This window comes from Pristiophorus japonicus, chromosome 3, assembly GCF_044704955.1.
Source record: "Pristiophorus japonicus isolate sPriJap1 chromosome 3, sPriJap1.hap1, whole genome shotgun sequence".
In the NCBI taxonomy this organism is placed as follows: Eukaryota; Metazoa; Chordata; class Chondrichthyes; family Pristiophoridae; genus Pristiophorus; species Pristiophorus japonicus.
In genome coordinates this window covers 327,423,980-327,442,596 of record NC_091979.1, presented here as the reverse complement: position 1 = coordinate 327,442,596, position 18,617 = coordinate 327,423,980, and the positions used below count along the sequence as shown (strand labels likewise).

The 18,617-nt window shown below is 43.5% G+C and overlaps 5 non-coding genes across 5 annotated transcripts; all 5 read right to left on the bottom strand.

Moving 5' to 3' along the window:
• Positions 1 to 1,289: 1,289 nt before the first annotated feature.
• On the bottom strand, positions 1,290 to 1,362 carry trnav-cac (transfer RNA valine (anticodon CAC)). Its single transcript has one exon. It is a non-coding gene; the product is annotated as a tRNA-Val (tRNA).
• A 2,672-nt stretch (positions 1,363 to 4,034) lies between these two features.
• On the bottom strand, positions 4,035 to 4,107 carry trnav-cac (transfer RNA valine (anticodon CAC)). The gene has a single exon. It is a non-coding gene; the product is annotated as a tRNA-Val (tRNA).
• Positions 4,108 to 6,779: 2,672 nt separating this feature from the next.
• Positions 6,780 to 6,852, bottom strand: trnav-aac (transfer RNA valine (anticodon AAC)). The gene has a single exon. It is a non-coding gene; the product is annotated as a tRNA-Val (tRNA).
• Positions 6,853 to 9,525: 2,673 nt separating this feature from the next.
• trnav-cac (transfer RNA valine (anticodon CAC)) lies at positions 9,526 to 9,598 on the bottom strand. Its single transcript has one exon. It is a non-coding gene; the product is annotated as a tRNA-Val (tRNA).
• Positions 9,599 to 17,194: 7,596 nt separating this feature from the next.
• trnav-aac (transfer RNA valine (anticodon AAC)) lies at positions 17,195 to 17,267 on the bottom strand. The gene has a single exon. It is a non-coding gene; the product is annotated as a tRNA-Val (tRNA).
• Between the last annotated feature and the right edge of the window lie 1,350 nt (positions 17,268 to 18,617).

Sequence of the window (18,617 nt, the reverse complement as noted above, 5' to 3'; positions counted from 1 at the left end):
AGATCCCTGAAGGTAGCTGGCCAGTTGGAAAAGTTGGTTAAGAAGTCATATGGAATGGTTGCATTTATTGGCAGAAGCAAGGAAGAGTACAGCAAGTGGGTTATGCTAGAACTGTATAAAATTCTGGTTAGGCCACAGCTGGAGTACTGCGTGCAGTTCTGTTTACCGCATTGATGGAAGAACGTGAATACGCTGGAGAGGGTACAGAGGAGATTTACGTAGATGTTGCCGGGAGTGGAGCAACTTTGCTATGAGGACAGATTGGATAGGATGGGTTTGTTTTCCTTGGAACAGAGGAGGCTGATGGGCGACAGCATTGAGGTGTATAAAAATAGGAGGGGCCTAGATATTGTTGATTAAAAGGGTCTATTTCACATAGCGGAGTGGTCAACAACCAGGCTGCATAATTTAAAAGTAATTAGTGTAAGGGTTAAAGGGGATTTGAAGTGAACATTCTGCATGCAGATGTTTGTGGGGGTCTCAAACTCACTGCCTGAAGGTGTGGTGCAGGCAGAAACCCTCACCACATTTAACCAGTTCGTAGATGTGCACATGAAATGCAATAAGGTGCAGGGGTACACACCTAAAACTGGGCATTTGTTGGCCGGTGCAGATACGATGGGCTTAAATGACTCCTTCCATGCTGTAAACCTCTATGATTATATAATTATCGGTTAGGATTACTTTCATGATGCAAAACGTGGCAATCAGATAATTAATGGTGTTTCCAGTGAAGAAGTGTTCGTGCAAGCTGGGGCTCGAACTCAGGAAGCTGAGATCAAGCATCTTGTGAGGCTGTTGTTCGGAGCAGGTGGAGCGTTGTCTCGAACGGTGGCATTTTGAAGCCCAGTGAAGGGCGGTAAACCGCTGTTTGATGCTGCATTCTCTGCTTTCCGCCGGCAGCGGCTGATTGGAGAGTGTGGGAGCGGAAGTTAGGGCTTGTCCCGCCCTCACTCACTCTGGAGCTGGGGAAGAGCGATTCGTCGATGGGTTTGTTTGTGGCTTTAATTTTCTGTTGTGAAGCGTGGTGGCGTGGCAGGATCCTTTAATAATCTCTCACAGCTGACCTGAATGCACGGAATGTGCAGCTTTGAGATATGGTTTCTCCAGCGTCAGGGCTGGAAACGGGAGGGAGTGAGAGACACTGTGTAGAATTTGAGTGTGAACAGAACTGCAGAGAGAAATCAGCAAATGGAACAGCATCGTGAGACACTGCACTCTGTTAACATTGAACCACTAATATGAAGAATTTAATTTTATCTTGTCATGAATTGAACACGTTTGCATAATGTTTCCTCCCGGTTTCGAACCAGGGACCTTTCGCGTGTGAGGCGAACGTGATAACCACTACACTACAGAAATGCTGTGGCAGTCGCATTGTTGGGAATATAACCAGAGCTTTAACCTCAACAGCTGGACTACACTGATGGAGCTTGTGTCACGAGAATAGAATGACGGTGCTATATTTAGCAAGGTTGTGAGTGTGGCAGGAATTGATCCCGTGTTTCTCTGCCTTTATACAGAGGAACAGGAGTGGCCATTCCTCAGCAAGTGGTTAAAATATGGAATACACTGCTCTAAAGGGCGGTGGAGTCAGACTCATTCTTATCTTTCAAAACGAGTTGGATAAGTATCCGAATGAAAAAAATTGCACAGCTTTGTGTAAATGACAGGGGAGTGAGACTTGTTGAGAGTTGGCATGGGCTCGACGGGCTGCAACCATTCCCTTATTCTTTGATTGTATAAGTTAGTGGCACATTTAATAGTGTGCATGTCAGCAGAATATCGAAAGGGGCGTGGATTCAGTCGGCACAACGAGAGCCATCTGATTCAGAAGATTTGGGTGCACGAAAATTCGGGTTTAATGACTTTAAAAGCATCATTTTTGTTTTGTGAAGATTCGGTCAGAAAAATGTTTGGGAAAATAATTTTTTGCTGAAAAGGGCTCAGCACTTCATCTTCTTTTTGGCTGTTAGGGTCAGACTTCTTTTCGATGGTATTCTTCCAGAATGTATATTTTCTTTGCTGTTTCACAATAACCAGTCCCTTGCACTACAGTCTATCTCACTGTTTCCAACGTCCCATGTACATGTTACCAGCAAGGAACATTTTGAAGCAGACTTCTAAAGCACACTGTCCAAAATGGTTTATGGATTCAGAGGTAAAGTGCAGAGCACAGATAAGTTATTCAATTAAGGACTCTCCTTCAGTTAACATTTCTTTAGTTGTGCAAATGAAGATCATCAGTCAATTAATGATGTTTTCCCATGAAGGCAGGATAACATTTAATGATCATGCATTTTCTAAGTAAATGCCCATGTGATTCAGGGCGAAGTGGCATATTGGATCCAAATTTGGCTCAGAGGCAGTAAGCAAAGGGTAATGTTTGATGGGTGTTTTTGTGACTGGAAGGATGATTCCAGTGGGGTTCTGCAGTTTTCAGTGCCAGTACCATTGCTTTTTATGGTATTTATCAATGATCTAAACTTGAATATAGGTGTTATGATTACGAAGTTTTCAGGTGTTATTAAAATAGGCAGTGGGTTGATAATGAAGAAGAAAGCTGGAGACTCCAGGAAGATATCAATCAACAGATAAGGGGGTAGAGCAGTGGCAAATGGAATTTAATCCAGAGATGTTAGTGATAGCGCATTTGTGGAGGGCTAACAAGAAAAGGGAATATACATCAACTGGTATGACATTGAGAAGTGTAGAGGAACAAAGGAAACTGGGATTGCTTGTCCACAGATCCCTGAAGGTAGCTGGCCAGTTGGAAAAGTTGGTTAAGAAGTCATATGGAATGGTAGCATTTACTGGCAGAAGCAAGGAACAGAACAGCAAGTGGGTTATGCTAGAACTGTATAAAATTCTGGTTAGGCCACAGCTGGATTACTGCGTGCAGTTCTAATCACCGCATTGAAGGAAGGACGTGAATACGCTGGAGAGGGTACAGAGGAGATTTATGTAGCTTTGCCGGGAGTGGAGCAACTTTGCTATGAGGACAGATTGGATAGGATGGGTTTGTTTTCCTTGGAACAGAGGAGGCTGATGGGCGACAGTATTGAAGTGTATAAAAATAGGAGGGGCCTAGATATTGTTGTTTAAAAGTGTCTATTTCACATAGCGGAGTGGTCAACAACCAGGCTGCATAATTTCAAAGTAATTAGTGTAAGGGTTAAAGGGGATTTGAAGTGAACATTCTGCATGCAGATGTTTGTGGGGGTCTCAAACTCACTGCCTGAAAGTGTGGTGCAGGCAGAAACCCTCACCACATTTAACAAGTTCTTAGATGTGCACATGAAATGCAATAAGGTGCAGGGGGACACACCTAAAACTGGGCATTTGTTGGCCGGTGCAGATACGATGGGCTTAAATGACTCCTTCCATGCTGTAAACCTCTATGATTATATAATTATCGGTTAGGATTACTTTCATGATGCAAAACGTGGCAATCAGATAATTAATGGTGTTTCCAGTGAAGAAGTGTTCGTGCAAGCTGGGGCTCGAACTCAGGAAGCTGAGATGAAGCATCTTATGAGGCTGCTGTTCGGTGTACGGGGGGCGTTGTCTCGAACGGTGGCATTTTGCAGCCCAGTGAAGGGCGGTAAACCGCTGTTTGATGCTGCATTCTCCGCTTTCCGCCGGCAGCGGCTGATTGGAGAGTGTGGGAGCGGAAGTTCGGGCTTGTCCCGCCCTCACTCATTCTGGAGCTGGGGAAGAGCGATTAGTCGATGGGTTTGTTTGTGGCTTTAATTTTCTGTTGTGAAGCTTGGTGGCGTGGCAGGATCCTTTAATAATCTCTCACAGCTGACCTGAATGCACGGAATGTGCAGCTTTGAGATATGGTTTCTCCAGCGTCAGGGCTGGAAACGGGAGGGAGTGAGAGACACTGTGAAGAATTTGAGTGTGAACAGAACTGCAGAGAGAAATCAGCAAATGGACCAGCATCGTGAGACACTGCACTCTTTTAATATTGAACCACGAATATGAATGATTTAATTTTAGCTAATCATTAATTGAACACGTTTGCATAATGTTTCCTCCCGGTTTCGAACCAGGGACATTTCGCGTGTGAGGCGAACGTGATAACCACTACACTACGGAAATGCTGTGGCAGTCGCATTGTTGGGAACATAACCAGAGCTTTAACCTCAACAGCTGGACTACACTGATGGAGCTTGTGTCACGAGAATAGAATGACGGTGCTATATTTAGCAAGGTTGTGAGTGTGGCAGGAATTGATCCCGTGTTTCTCTGCCTTTATACAGAGGAACAGGAGTGGCCATTCCTCAGCAAGTGGTTAAAATCTGGAATACACTGCTCTAAAGGGCGGTGGAGTCAGACTCATTCTTATCTTTCAAAACGAGTTGGACAAGTATCCGAATGAAAAAAATTGCACAGCTGTGTGTAAATGACAGGGGAGTGAGACTTGTTGAGAGTTGGCATGGGCTCGACGGGCTGCAACCATTCCCTTATTCTTTGATTCTATAAGTTAGTGGCACATTTAATAGTGTGCATGTCAGCAGAATATCGAAAGGGACATGGATTCAGTCGGCACAACGAGAGGCATCTGATTCAGAAGATTTGGGTGCACGAAAATTCGGGTTTAATGACTTTAAAAGCATCATTTTTGTTTTGTGAAGATTCGGTCAGAAAAATGTTTGGGAAAATAATTTTTTGCTTAAAAGGGCTCAGCACTTCATCTTCTTTTTGGCTGTTAGGGTCACACTTCTTTTCGATGGTATTCTTCCAGAATGTATATTTTCTTTGCTGTTTCACAATAACCAGTCCCTTGCACTACAGTCTATCTCACTGTTTCCAACGTCTCATGTACATGTTACCAGCAATGAACATTTTGAAGCAGACTTCTAAAGCACAGTGTCCAAAATGGTTTATGGATTCAGAGGTAAAGTGCAGAGCACAGATAAGTTATTCAATTAAGGACTCTCTTTGAGTTAACATTTCTTTAGTTGTGCAAATGAAGATCATCAGTCAATTAATGATGTTTTCTCATGAAGGCAGGATAACATTTAATGATTATGCATTTTCTAAGTAAATGCCCATGTGATTCAGGGCGAAGTGGCATATTGGATCCAAATTTGGCTCAGAGGCAGTAAGCAAAGGGTAATGTTTGATGGGTGTTTTTGTGACTGGAAGGATGATTCCAGTGGGGTTCCGCAGTTTTCAGTGCCAGATCCATTGCTTTTTATGGTATTTATCAATGATCTAAACTTGAATATAGGTGTTATGATTACGAAGTTTTCAGGTGTTATTAAAATAGGCAGTGGGTTGATAATGAAGAAGAAAGCTGGAGACTCCAGGAAGATATCAATCAACTGATAAGGGGGTAGAGCAGTGGCAAATGGAATTTAATCCAGAGATGTGAGAGATCGCGCATTTTTGGAGGGCTAACAAGGAAAGGGAATACACATCAACTGGTATGACATTGAGAAGTGTAGAGGATAAAGGTAACTGGGATTGCTTGTCCACAGATCCCCGAAGGTAGCTGGCCAGTTGGAAAAGTTGGTTAAGAAGTCATATGGAATGGTTGCATTGATTGGCAGAAGCAAGGAACAGAACAGCAAGTGGTTTATGCTAGAACTGTATAAAATTCTGGTTAGGCCAAAGCTGGAGTACTGCGTGCAGTTCTAGTCACCGCATTGAAGGAAGGACGTGAATACGCTGGAGAGGGTACAGAGGAGCTTTACGTAGTTGTTGCCAGCAGTGGAGCAACTTTGCTATGAGGACAGATTGGATAGGATGGGTTTGTTTTCCTTGGAACAGAGGAGGCTGATGGGCGACAGTATTGAGGTGTATAAAAATAGGAGGGGCCTAGATATTGTTGTTTAAAAGGGTCTATTTCACATAGCGGAGTGGTCAACAACCAGGCTGCATAATTTAAAAGTAATTAGTGTAAGGGTTAAAGGGGATTTGAAGTGAACATTCTGCTTGCAGATGTTTGTGGGGGTCTCAAACTCACTGCCTGAAAGTGTGGTGCAGGCAGAAACCCTCACCACATTTAACAAGTTCTTAGATGTGCACATGAAATGCAATAAGGTGCAGGGGGACACACCTAAAACTGGGCATTTGTTGGCCGGTGCAGATACGATGGGCTTAAATGACTCCTTCCATGCTGTAAACCTCTATGATTATATAATTATCGGTTAGGATTACTTTCATGATGCAAAACGTGGCAATCAGATAATTAATGGTGTTTCCAGTGAAGAAGTGTTCGTGCAAGCTGGGGCTCGAACTCAGGAAGCTGAGATGAAGCATCTTATGAGGCTGCTGTTCGGTGTACGGGGAGCGTTGTCTCGAACGGTGGCATTTTGCAGCCCAGTGAAGGGCGGTAAACCGCTGTTTGATGCTGCATTCTCCGCTTTCCGCCGGCAGCGGCTGATTGGAGAGTGTGGGAGCGGAAGTTAGGGCTTGTCCCGCCCTCACTCATTCTGGAGCTGTGGAAGAGCGATTAGTCGATGGGTTTGTTTGTGGCTTTAATTTTCTGTTGTGAAGCTTGGTGGCGTGGCAGGATCCTTTAAGAAAAGCTCACAGCTGACCAGAATGCACGGAATGTGCAGCTTTGAGATATGGTTTCTCCATCGTCAGGGATGGAAACGGGAGGGAGTGAGAGACACTGTGAAGAATTTGAGTGTGAACAGAACTGCAGAGAGAAATCAGCAAATGGAACAGCATCGTGAGACACTGCACTCTGTTAATATTGAACCACTAATATGAATGATTTAATTTTATATAATCATTAATTGAACACGTTTGCATAATGTTTCCGCCCGGTTTCGAACCGGGAATCTTGCGCGTGTTAGGCGAATGTGATAACCACTACACTACGGAAACGCTGTGGCAGAAAGACAGTGGGGAACATAACCAGAGCTTTAACCTCAACAGCTGGACTACACTTCTGGAGCTTGTGTCACGAGAATAGAATGACGGTGCTATATTTAGCAAGGTTGTGAGTGTGGCAGGAATTGATCCCGTGTTTCTCTGCCTTTTTCCATAGGAACAGGAGTGGCCATTCCTCAGCAAGTGGTTAGAATCTGGAATACACTGCTCTAAAGGGCGGTGGAGTCAGACTCAATCTTATCTTTCAAAACGGAGTTGGATTAGTATCCGAATGAAAAAAATTGCACAGCTGTGGGTAAATGACAGGGGAGTGAGACTTGTTGAGAGTTGGCATGGGCTCGACGGGCTGCAACCATTCCCTTATTCTTTGATTCTATAAGTTAGTGGCACATTTAATAGTGTGCATGTCAGCAGAATATTGAAAGGGACATGGATTCAGTCGGCACAACGAGAGGCATCTGATTCAGAAGATTCGGGTGCACGAAAATTCGGGTTTAATGACTTTAAAAGCATCATTTTTGTTTTGTGAAGATTCGGACAGAGAAGTGTTTCGGAAAAGAATTTTTTGCTGAAAAGGGCTCAGCACTTCATCTTCTTTTTGGCTGTTAGGTCAACACTTCTTTTCGATGGTATTCTTCGAGGTGGATATTTTCTTTGCTGTTTCACAATAACCAATCCCTTGCACTACAGTCTATCTCACTGTTTCCAACGTCCCATGTAAATGTTACCAGCAAGGAACATTTTGAAACAGACTTCTAAAGCACAGTGTCCAAAATGGTTTATGGATTCAGAGGTAAAGTGCAGAGCACAGATAAGTTATTCAATTAAGGACTCTCCTTCAGTTAACATTTCTTTAGTTGTGCAAATGAAGATCATCAGTCAATTAATGATGTTTTCCCATGAAGGCAGGATAACATTTAATGATTATGCATTTTCTAAGTAAAAGCCCATGTGATTCAGGGCGAAGTGGCAAATTGGATCCAAATTTGGCTCAGAGGCAGGAAGCAAAGGGTAATGTTTGATGGGTGTTTTTGTGACTGGAAGGATGTTTCCAGTGGGGTTCCACAGTTTTCAGTGCCAGATCCATTGCTTTTATGGTATTTATCAATGATCTAAACTTGAATATAGGTGTTATGATTACGAAGTTTTCAGGTGTTATTAAAATAGGCAGTGTGGTTTATAATGAAGAAGAAAGCTGGAGACTCCAGGAAGATATCAATCAACTGATAAGGGGTTAGAGCAGTGGCAAATGGAATTTAATCCAGAGATGTGAGAGATCACGCATTTGTGGAGGGCTAACAAGGAAAGGGAATACAATTCAACTGGTATGACATTGAGAAGTGTAGAGGAACAAAGATAACTGGGATTGCTTGTCCACAGAACCCTGAAGGTAGCTGGCCAGTTGGAAAAGTTGGTTAAGAAGTCATATGGAATGGTTGCATTTATTGGCAGAAGCAAGGAACAGAACAGCAAGTGGGTTATGCTAGAACTGTATAAAATTCTGGTTAGGCCACAGCTGGAGTACTGCGTGCAGTTCTGGTCGCCGCATTGAAGGAAGAACGTGAATACGCTGGAGAGGGTACAGAGGAGATTTACGTAGATGTTGCCGGGAGTGGAGCAACTTTGCTATGAGGACAGATTGGACAGGATGGGTTTGTTTTCCTTGGAACACAGGAGGCTGATGGGCGACAGCATTGAGGTGTATAAAAATAGGAGCGGCCTAGATATTGTTGATTAAAAGGGTCTATTTCACATAGTGGAGTGGTCAACAACCAGGCTGCATAATTTCAAAGTAATTAGTGTAAGGGTTAAAGGGGATTTGAAGTGAACATTCTGCAAGCAGATGTTTGTGGGGGTCTCAAACTCACTGCCTGAAAGTGTGGTGCAGGCAGAAACCCTCACCACATTTAACAAGTTCTTAGATGTGCACATTAAATGCAATAAGTTGAATGGGTACTCACCTAAAACTGGGCATTTGTTGGCCGGTGCAGATACGATGGGCTTAAATGACTCCTTCCATGCTGTAAACATCTATGATTATATAATTATCGGTTAGGATTACTTTCATGATGCAAAACGTGGCAATCAGATAATTAATGGTGTTTCCAGTGAAGAAGTGTTCGTGCAAGCTGGGGCTCGAACTCAGGAAGTTGAGATGAAGCATCTTATGAGGCTGCTGTTTGGTGTACGGGGAGCGTTGTCTCGGACGGTGGCATTTTGCAGCCCAGTGAAGGGTGGTAAACCGCTGTTTAATGTTGCATTCTCCGCTCTCCACCGGCAGCCACTGATTGGAGAGTGTGGGAGCGGAAGTTAGGGCTTGTCCCGCCCTCACTCACTCTGGAGCTGGGGAAGAGCGATTAGTCGATGGGTTTGTTTGTGGCTTTAATTTTCTGTTGTGAAGCGTGGTGGCGTGGCAGGATCCTTTAATAATCTGTCACAGCTGACCTGAATGCACGGAATGTGCAGCTTTGAGATATGGTTTCTCCAGCGTCAGGGCTGGAAACGGGAGGGAGTGAGAGACACTGTGCAGAATTTGAGTGTGTACAGAACTGCAGAGAGAAATCAGCAAATGGAACAGCATCGTGAGACACTGCACTCTGTTATTATTGAACCACTAATATGAATGATTTAATTTTATCTAATCATAAATTGAACACGTTTGCATAATGTTTCCACCCGGTTTCGAACCGGGGACCTTTCACGTGTGAGGCGAACGTGATAACCACTACACTACGGAAACGCTGTGGCAGTAACACCGTGGGGAACATAACCAGAGCTTTAACCTCAACAGCTGGACTACACTTTTGGAGCTTGTGGCACGATAATAGAATGACGGTGCTATATTTAGCAAGGTTGTGAGTGTGGCAGGAATTGATCGCGTGTTTCTCTGCCTTTATACATGGGAACAGGAGTGGTCATTCCTCAGCAAGTGGTTAGAATCTGGAATACACTGCTCTAAAGGGCGGTGGAGTCAGACTCAATCTTATCTTTCAAACCGAGTTGGATAAGTATCCTAATGAAAGAAATTGCACAGCTTTGGGTAAATGACAGGGGAGTGAGACTTGTTGAGAGTTGGCATGGGCTCGACGGGCTGCAACCATTCCCTTATTCTTTGATTCTATAAGTTGTGGCACATTTAATAGTGTGCATGTCAGCAGAATATTGAAAGGGACATGGATTCAGTCGGCACAACGAGAGGCATCTGATTCAGAAGATTCCGGTGCACGAAAATTCGGGTTTAATGACTTTAAAAGCATAATTTTTGTTTTGTGAAGATTCGGTCAGAGAAATGTTTGGGAAAAGCATTTTTTGCTGAAAAGGGCTCAGCACTTCATCTTCTTTTTGGCTGTTAGTGCCACACTTCTTTTCGATGGTATTCTTCCAGAATGTATATTTTCTTTGCTGTTTCACAATAACCAGTCCCTTGCACTAAAGTCTATCTCATTGTTTCCAACGTCCCATGTACATGTTACCAGCAAGGAACATTTTGAAACAGACTTCTAAAGCACAGTGTCCAAAATGGTTTATGGATTCAGAGGTAAAGTGCAGAGCACAGATAACTTATTCAATTAAGGACTCTCCTTCAGTTAACATTTCTTTAGTTGTGCAAATGAAGATCATCAGTCAATTAATGATGTTTTCCCATGAAGGCAGGATAACATTTAATGATTATGCATATTCTAAGTAAAAGCCCATGTGATTCAGGGCGAAGTGGCAAATTGGATCCAAATTTGGCTCAGAGGCAGGAAGCAAAGGCTAATGTTTGATGGGTGTTTTTGTGACTGGAAGGATGTTTCCAGTGGGGTTCCACAGTTTTCAGTGCCAGATCCATTGCTTTTTATGGTATTTATCAATGATCTAAACTTGAATATAGGTGTTATGATTCCGAAGTTTTCAGGTGTTATTAAAATAGGCAGTGTGGTTGATAATGAAGAAGAAAGCTGGAGACTCCAGGAAGATAACAATCAACTGATAAGGTGGTAGATCAGTGGAAAATGAGAGATCGCGCATTTGTGGAGGGCTAACAAGGAAAGGGAATACACATCAACTGGTATGACATTGAGAAGTGTAGAGGAACAAAGGTAACTGGGATTGCTTATCCACAGATCCCTGAAGGTAGCTGGCCAGTTGGAAAAGTTGGTTAAGAAGTCATATGGAATGGTTGCATTTATTGGCAGAAGCAAGGAACAGAACAGCAAGTGGGTTATGCTAGAACTGTATAAAATTCTGGTTAGGCCACAGCTGGAGTACTGCGTGCAGTTCTGGTCGCCGCATTGAAGGAAGAACGTGAATACGCTGGAGAGGGTACAGAGGAGATTTACGTAGATGTTGCCGGGAGTGGAGCAACTTTGCTATGAGGACAGATTGGATAGGATGGGTTTGTTTTCCTTGGAACAGAGGAGGCTGATGGGCGACAGCATTGAGGTGTATAAAAATAGGAGGGGCCTAGATATTGTTGATTAAAAGGGTCTATTTCACATAGTGGAGTGGTCAACAACCAGGCTGCATAATTTAAAAGTAATTAGTGTCAGGGTTAAAGGGGATTTGAAGTGAACATTCTGCAAGCAGATGTTTGTGGGGGTCTCAAACTCACTGCCTGAAAGTGTGGTGCAGGCAGAAACCCTCACCACATTTAACAAGTTCTTAGATGTGCACATGAAATGCAATAAGGTGCGGGGGTACACACCTAAAACTGTGCATTTGTTGGCCGGTGCAGATACGATGGGCTTAAATGACTCCTTCCATGCTGTAAACCTCTATGATTATATAGTTATCGGTTCGGATTACTTTCATGATGCAAAACGTGGCAATCAGATAATTAATGGTGTTTCCAGTGAAGAAGTGTTCGTGCAAGCTGGGGCTCGAACTCAGGAAGCTGAGATGAAGCATCTTATGAGGCTGCTGTTCGGTGTACGGGGAGCGTTCTCTCCAACGGTGGCATTTTGCAGCCCAGTGAAGACCGGTAAACCGCTGTTTGATGCTGCATTCTCCGCTTTCCGCCGGCAGCGGCTGATTGGAGAGTGTGGGAGCGGAAGTTAGGGCTTGTCCCGCCCTCACTCACTCTGGAGCTGGGAAAGAGCGATTAGTCGATGGGTTTGTTTGTGGCTTTAATTTTCTGTTGTGAAGCGTGGTGGCGTGGCAGGATCCTTTAATAATCTCTCACAGCTGACCTGAATGCACGGAATGTGCAGCTTTGAGATATGGTTTCTCCAGCGTCAGGGCTGGAAACGGGAGGGAGTGAGAGACACTATGTCGAATTTGAGTGTGAACAGAACTGTCGAGAGAATTCAACAAATGGAACAGCATCGTGAGACACTGCACTCTGTTAACATTGAACCACTAATATGAATGATTTAATTTTATCTTATCATTAATTGAACACGTTTGCATAATGTTTCCACCCGGTTTCGAATGTGATGCGAACGTGACAACCACTACACGACGGAAACGCTGTGCCATTAACATGGTTGGGAACATAACCAGAGCTTTAACCTCAACAGCTGGACGACACTTCTGGAGCTTGTGTCACGAGAATAGAATGACGGTGCTATATTTAGCAAGGTTGTGAGTGTGGCAGGAATTGATCCCGTGTTTCTCTGCCTTTATACATAGGAACAGGAGTGGCCATTCCTCAGAAAGTGGTTAGAATCTGGAATACACTGCTCTAAAGGGCGGTGGAGTCAGACTCAATCTTATCTTTCAAAACGGAGTTGGATAAGTATCCGAATGAAACAAATTGCACAGCTGTGGGTAAATGACAGGGGAGTGAGACTTGTTGAGAGTTGGCATGGGCTCGACGGGCTGCAACCATTCCCTTATTCTTTGATTCTATAAGTTAGTGGAACATTTAATAGTCTGCATGTCAGCAGAATATTGAAAGGGACATGGATTCAGTCGGCACAACGACAGGTATCTGATTCAGAAGATTCGGGTGCACTAAAATTCGGGTTTAATGACTTTAAAAGCATCATTTTTGTTTTGTGAAGATTCGGTCAGAGAAATGTTTGGGAAAATAATTTTTTGCTGAAAAGGGCTCAGCACTTCATCTTCTTTTTGGCTGTTAGGGCCACACTTCTTTTTGATGGTATTCTTCCTGAATGTATATTTGCTTTGCTGTTTCACAATAACCGGTCCCTTGCACTACAGTCTCTCTCACTGTTTCCAACGTCCCATGTACATGTTACCAGCAAGGAACATTTTGAAGCAGACTTCTAAAGCACAGTGTCCAAAATGGTTTATGGATTCAGAGGTAAAGTGCAGAGCACAGATAAGTTATTCAATTAAGGACTCTCCTTCAGTTAACATTTCTTTAGTTATGCAAATGAAGATCATCAGTCAATTAATGATGTTTTCCCATGAAGGCAGGATAACATTTAATGATTATGCATTTTCTAAGTAAAAGCCCATGTGATTCAGGGCGAAGTGGCAAATTGGATCCAAATTTGGCTCAGAGGCAGGAAGCAAAGGGTAATGTTTGATGGGTGTTTTTGTGACCGCATTGAAGGAAGAACGTGAATACGCTGGAGAGGGTACAGAGGAGATTTACGTAGATGTTGCCGGGAGTGATGTTGCTATGAGGACAGATTGGATAGGATGGGTTTGTTTTCCTTGGAACAGAGGAGGCTGATGGGCGACAGCATTGAGGTGTATAAAAATAGGAGGGGCCTAGATATTGTTGATTAAAAGGGTCTATTTCACAGAGTGGAGTGGTCAACAACCAGGCTGCATAATTTAAAAGTAATTAGTGTCAGGGTTAAAGGGGATTTGAAGTGAACATTCTGCAAGCAGATGTTTGTGGGGGTCTCAAACTCACTGCCTGAAAGTGTGGTGCAGGCAGAAACCCTCACCACATTTAACAAGTTCTTAGATGTGCACATGAAATGCAATAAGGTGCGGGGGTACACACCTAAAACTGTGCATTTGTTGGCCGGTGCAGATACGATGGGCTTAAATGACTCCTTCCATGCTGTAAACCTCTATGATTATATAGTTATCGGTTAGGATTACTTTCATGATGCAAAACGTGGCAATCAGATAATTAATGGTGTTTCCAGTGAAGAAGTGTTCGTGCAAGCTGGGGCTCGAACTCAGGAAGCTGAGATGAAGCATCTTATGAGGCTGCTGTTCGGTGTACGGGGAGCGTTCTCTCCAACGGTGGCATTTTGCAGCCCAGTGAAGACCGGTAAACCGCTGTTTGATGCTGCATTCTCCGCTTTCCGCCGGCAGCGGCTGATTGGAGAGTGTGGGAGCGGAAGTTAGGGCTTGTCCCGCCCTCACTCACTCTGGAGCTGGGAAAGAGCGATTAGTCGATGGGTTTGTTTGTGGCTTTAATTTTCTGTTGTGAAGCGTGGTGGCGTGGCAGGATCCTTTAATAATCTCTCACAGCTGACCTGAATGCACGGAATGTGCAGCTTTGAGATATGGTTTCTCCAGCGTCAGGGCTGGAAACGGGAGGGAGTGAGAGACACTGTGTCGAATTTGAGTGTGAACAGAACTGTCGAGAGAATTCAGCAAATGGAACAGCATCGTGAGACACTGCACTCTGTTAACATTGAACCACTAATATGAATGATTTAATTTTATCTTATCATTAATTGAACACGTTTGCATAATGTTTCCACCCGGTTTCGAATGTGATGCGAACGTGACAACCACTACACGACGGAAACGCTGTGCCATTAACATGGTTGGGAACATAACCAGAGCTTTAACCTCAACAGCTGGACGACACTTCTGGAGCTTGTGTCACGAGAATAGAATGACGGTGCTATATTTAGCAAGGTTGTGAGTGTGGCAGGAATTGATCCCGTGTTTCTCTGCCTTTATACATAGGAACAGGAGTGGCCATTCCTCAGAAAGTGGTTAGAATCTGGAATACACTGCTCTAAAGGGCGGTGGAGTCAGACTCAATCTTATCTTTCAAAACGGAGTTGGATAAGTATCCGAATGAAACAAATTGCACAGCTGTGGGTAAATGACAGGGGAGTGAGACTTGTTGAGAGTTGGCATGGGCTCGACGGGCTGCAACCATTCCCTTATTCTTTGATTCTATAAGTTAGTGGAACATTTAATAGTGTGCATGTCAGCAGAATATTGAAAGGGACATGGATTCAGTCGGCACAACGACAGGTATCTGATTCAGAAGATTCGGGTGCACTAAAATTCGGGTTTAATGACTTTAAAAGCATCATTTTTGTTTTGTGAAGATTCGGTCAGAGAAATGTTTGGGAAAATAATTTTTTGCTGAAGAGGGCTCAGCACTTCATCTTCTTTTTGGCTGTTAGGGCCACACTTCTTTTTGATGGTATTCTTCCTGAATGTATATTTGCTTTGCTGTTTCACAATAACCGGTCCCTTGCACTACAGTCTCTCTCACTGTTTCCAACGTCCCATGTACATGTTACCAGCAAGGAACATTTTGAAGCAGACTTCTAAAGCACAGTGTCCAAAATGGTTTATGGATTCAGAGGTAAAGTGCAGAGCACAGATAAGTTATTCAATTAAGGACTCTCCTTCAGTTAACATTTCTTTAGTTATGCAAATGAAGATCATCAGTCAATTAATGATGTTTTCCCATGAAGGCAGGATAACATTTAATGATTATGCATTTTCTAAGTAAAAGCCCATGTGATTCAGGGCGAAGTGGCAAATTGGATCCAAATTTGGCTCAGAGGCAGGAAGCAAAGGGTAATGTTTGATGGGTGTTTTTGTGACTGGAAGGATGTTTCCAGTGGGGTTCCACAGTTTTCAGTGCCAGATCCATTGCTTTTTATGGTATTTATCAATGATCTAAACTTGAATATAGGTGTTATGATTACGAAGTTTTCAGGTGTTATTAAAATAGGCAGTGTGGTTGATAATGAAGAAGAAAGCTGGAGACTCCAGGAAGATATCAATCAACTGATAAGAGGGTAGAGTAGTAGCAAATGGAATTTAATCCAGATATGTGAGAGATCGCGCATTTGTGGAGGGCTAACAAGGAAAGGGAATACACATCAACTGGTATGACATTGAGAAGTGTAGAGGAACAAAGGTAACTGGGATTGCTTGTCCACAGATCCCTGAAGGTAGCTGGCCAGTTGGAAAAGTTGGTTAAGAAGTCATATGGAATGGGTGGCAGAAGCAAGGAACAGAACAGCAAGTGGGTTATGCTAGAACTGTATAAAATTCTGGTTAGGCCACAGCTGGAGTACTGCGTGCAGTTCTAGTCACCGCATTGAAGGAAGGACGTGAATACGCTGGAGAGGGTACAGAGGAGATTTACGTAGATGTTGCCGGGAGTGGAGCAACTTTGCTATGAGGACAGATTGGATTGGATGGGTTTGTTTTCCTTGGAACAGAGGAGACTGATGGGCGACAGCATTGAGGTTTATAAAAATAGGAGGGGCCTAGATATTGTCGATTGAAAGGTTCTATTTCACAGAGTGGAGTGGTCAACAACCAGGCTGCATAATTTAAAAGTAATTAGTGTAAGGGTTAAAGGGGATTTGAAGTGAACATTCTGCATGCAGATGTTTGTGAGGGTCTCAAACTCACTGCCTGAAAGCGTGGTGCAGGCAGAAACCATCACCACATTTAACAAGTTCTTAGATGTGCACATGAAATGCAATAAGGTGCAGGGGTACACGCCTCAAACTGGGCATTTGTTGGCCGGTGCAGATACGATGGGCTTAAATGACTCCTTCCAAGCTGTAAACCTCTATGATTAGAAATTATCGGTTAGGATTACTTTCATGATGCAAAACGTGGCAATCAGATAATTAATGGTGTATCCAGTGAAGAAGTGTTCGTGCAAGACTGGGGCTCGAACTCAGGAAGCTGAGATGAAGCATCTTATGAGGCTGCTGTTCGGTGCACGGGGAGCGTTGTCTCGAACGGTGGCATTTTGCAGCCCAATGAAGGGCGGTAAACCGCTGTTTGATGCTGCATTTTCCGCTTTCCGCCGGCAGCGGCTGATTGGAGAGTGTTGGAGCGGAAGTTAGGGCTTGTCCCGCCCTCACTCACTCTGGAGCTGGGGAATAGCGATTAGTCGATGGGTTTGTTTGTGGCTTGAATTTTCTGTTGTGAAGCGTGGCGGCATGGCAGGATCCTTTAATAATCTCTCACAGCTGACCTGAATGCACGGAATGTGCAGCTTTGAGATATGGTTTCTCCAGCGTCAGGGCTGGAAACGGGAGGGAGTGAGAGACACTGTGTAGAATTTGAGAGTGTACAGAACTGTAGAGAGAAATCAGCAAATGGAAACGCATCGTGAGCTACTGTACTCTGTTAATATTGAGCCACTAATATGAATGATTTAATTTTATCTAATCATTAATTGAACACGTTTGCATAATGTTTCCGCCCGGTTTCGAACCGGGCACCTTGCGCATGTTAGGCGAACGTGATAACCACTACACTACGGAAACGCCGTGGCAGTAACACCGTGGGGAACATAACCAGAGCTTTAACCTCAACAGCTGGGCTACACTTCTGGAGCTTGTGTCACGAGAATAGAATGACGGTTCTATATTTAGCAAGGTTGTGAGTGTGGCAGGAATTGATCCCGTGTTTCTCTGCCTTTATACATAGGAACAGGAGTGGCCATTCCTCAGCAAGTGGTTAGAATCTGGAATACACTGCTCTAAAGGGCGGTGGAGTCAGACTCAATCTTATCTTTCAAAACGGAGTTGGATAAGTATCCGAATGAAACAAATTGCACAGCTGTGGGTAAATGACAGGGGAGTGAGACTTGTTGAGAGTTGGCATGGGCTCGACGGGCTGCAACCATTCCCTTATTCTTTGATTCTATAAGTTAGTGGAACATTTAATAGTGTGCATGTCAGCAGAATATTGAAAGGGACATGGATTCAGTCGGCACAACGACAGGTATCTGATTCAGAAGATTCGGGTGCACTAAAATTCGGGTTTAATGACTTTAAAAGCATCATTTTTGTTTTGTGAAGATTCGGTCAGAGAAATGTTTGGGAAAATAATTTTTTGCTGAAAAGGGCTCAGCACTTCATCTTCTTTTTGGCTGTTAGGGCCACACTTATTTGCGATGGTATTCTTCCTGAATGTATATTTGCTTTGCTGTTTCAAAATAACCGGTCCCTTACTCTACAGTCGCTCGCACTGTTTCCAACGTCTCATGTACATGTTGCCAGCAATGAACATTTTGAAGCACACTTCTAAAGCACAGTGTCCAAAATGGTTTATGGATTCAGAGGTAAAGTGCAGAGCACAGATAAGTTATTCAATTAAGGACTCTCCTTCAGTTAACATTTCTTTACTTGTGCAAATGAAGATCATCAGTCAATTAATGATGTTTTCCCATGAAGGCAGGATAACATTTAATGATTATGCATTTTCTAAGTAAAAGCCCATGTGTTTCAGGGCAAAGTGGCAAATTGGATCCAAATTTGGCTCAGAGGCAGGAAGCAAAGGGTAATGTTTGATGGATGTTTTTGTGACTGGAAGGATGTTTCCAGTGGGGTTCCACAGTTTTCAGTGCCAGATCCATTGCTTTTTATGGTATTTATCAATGATCTAAAGTTGAATATAGGTGTTATGATTACAAAGTTTTCAGGTGTTATTAAAATAGGCAGTGTGGTTGATAATGAAGAAGAAAGCTGGAGACTCCAGGAAGATATCAATCAACTGATAAGGGGGTAGAGCAGCGGCAAATGTAATTCAATCCAGAGATGTGAGAGATCGTGCATTTGTGGAGGGCTAACAAGGAAAGGGAATACACATCAACTGGTATGACATTGAGAAGT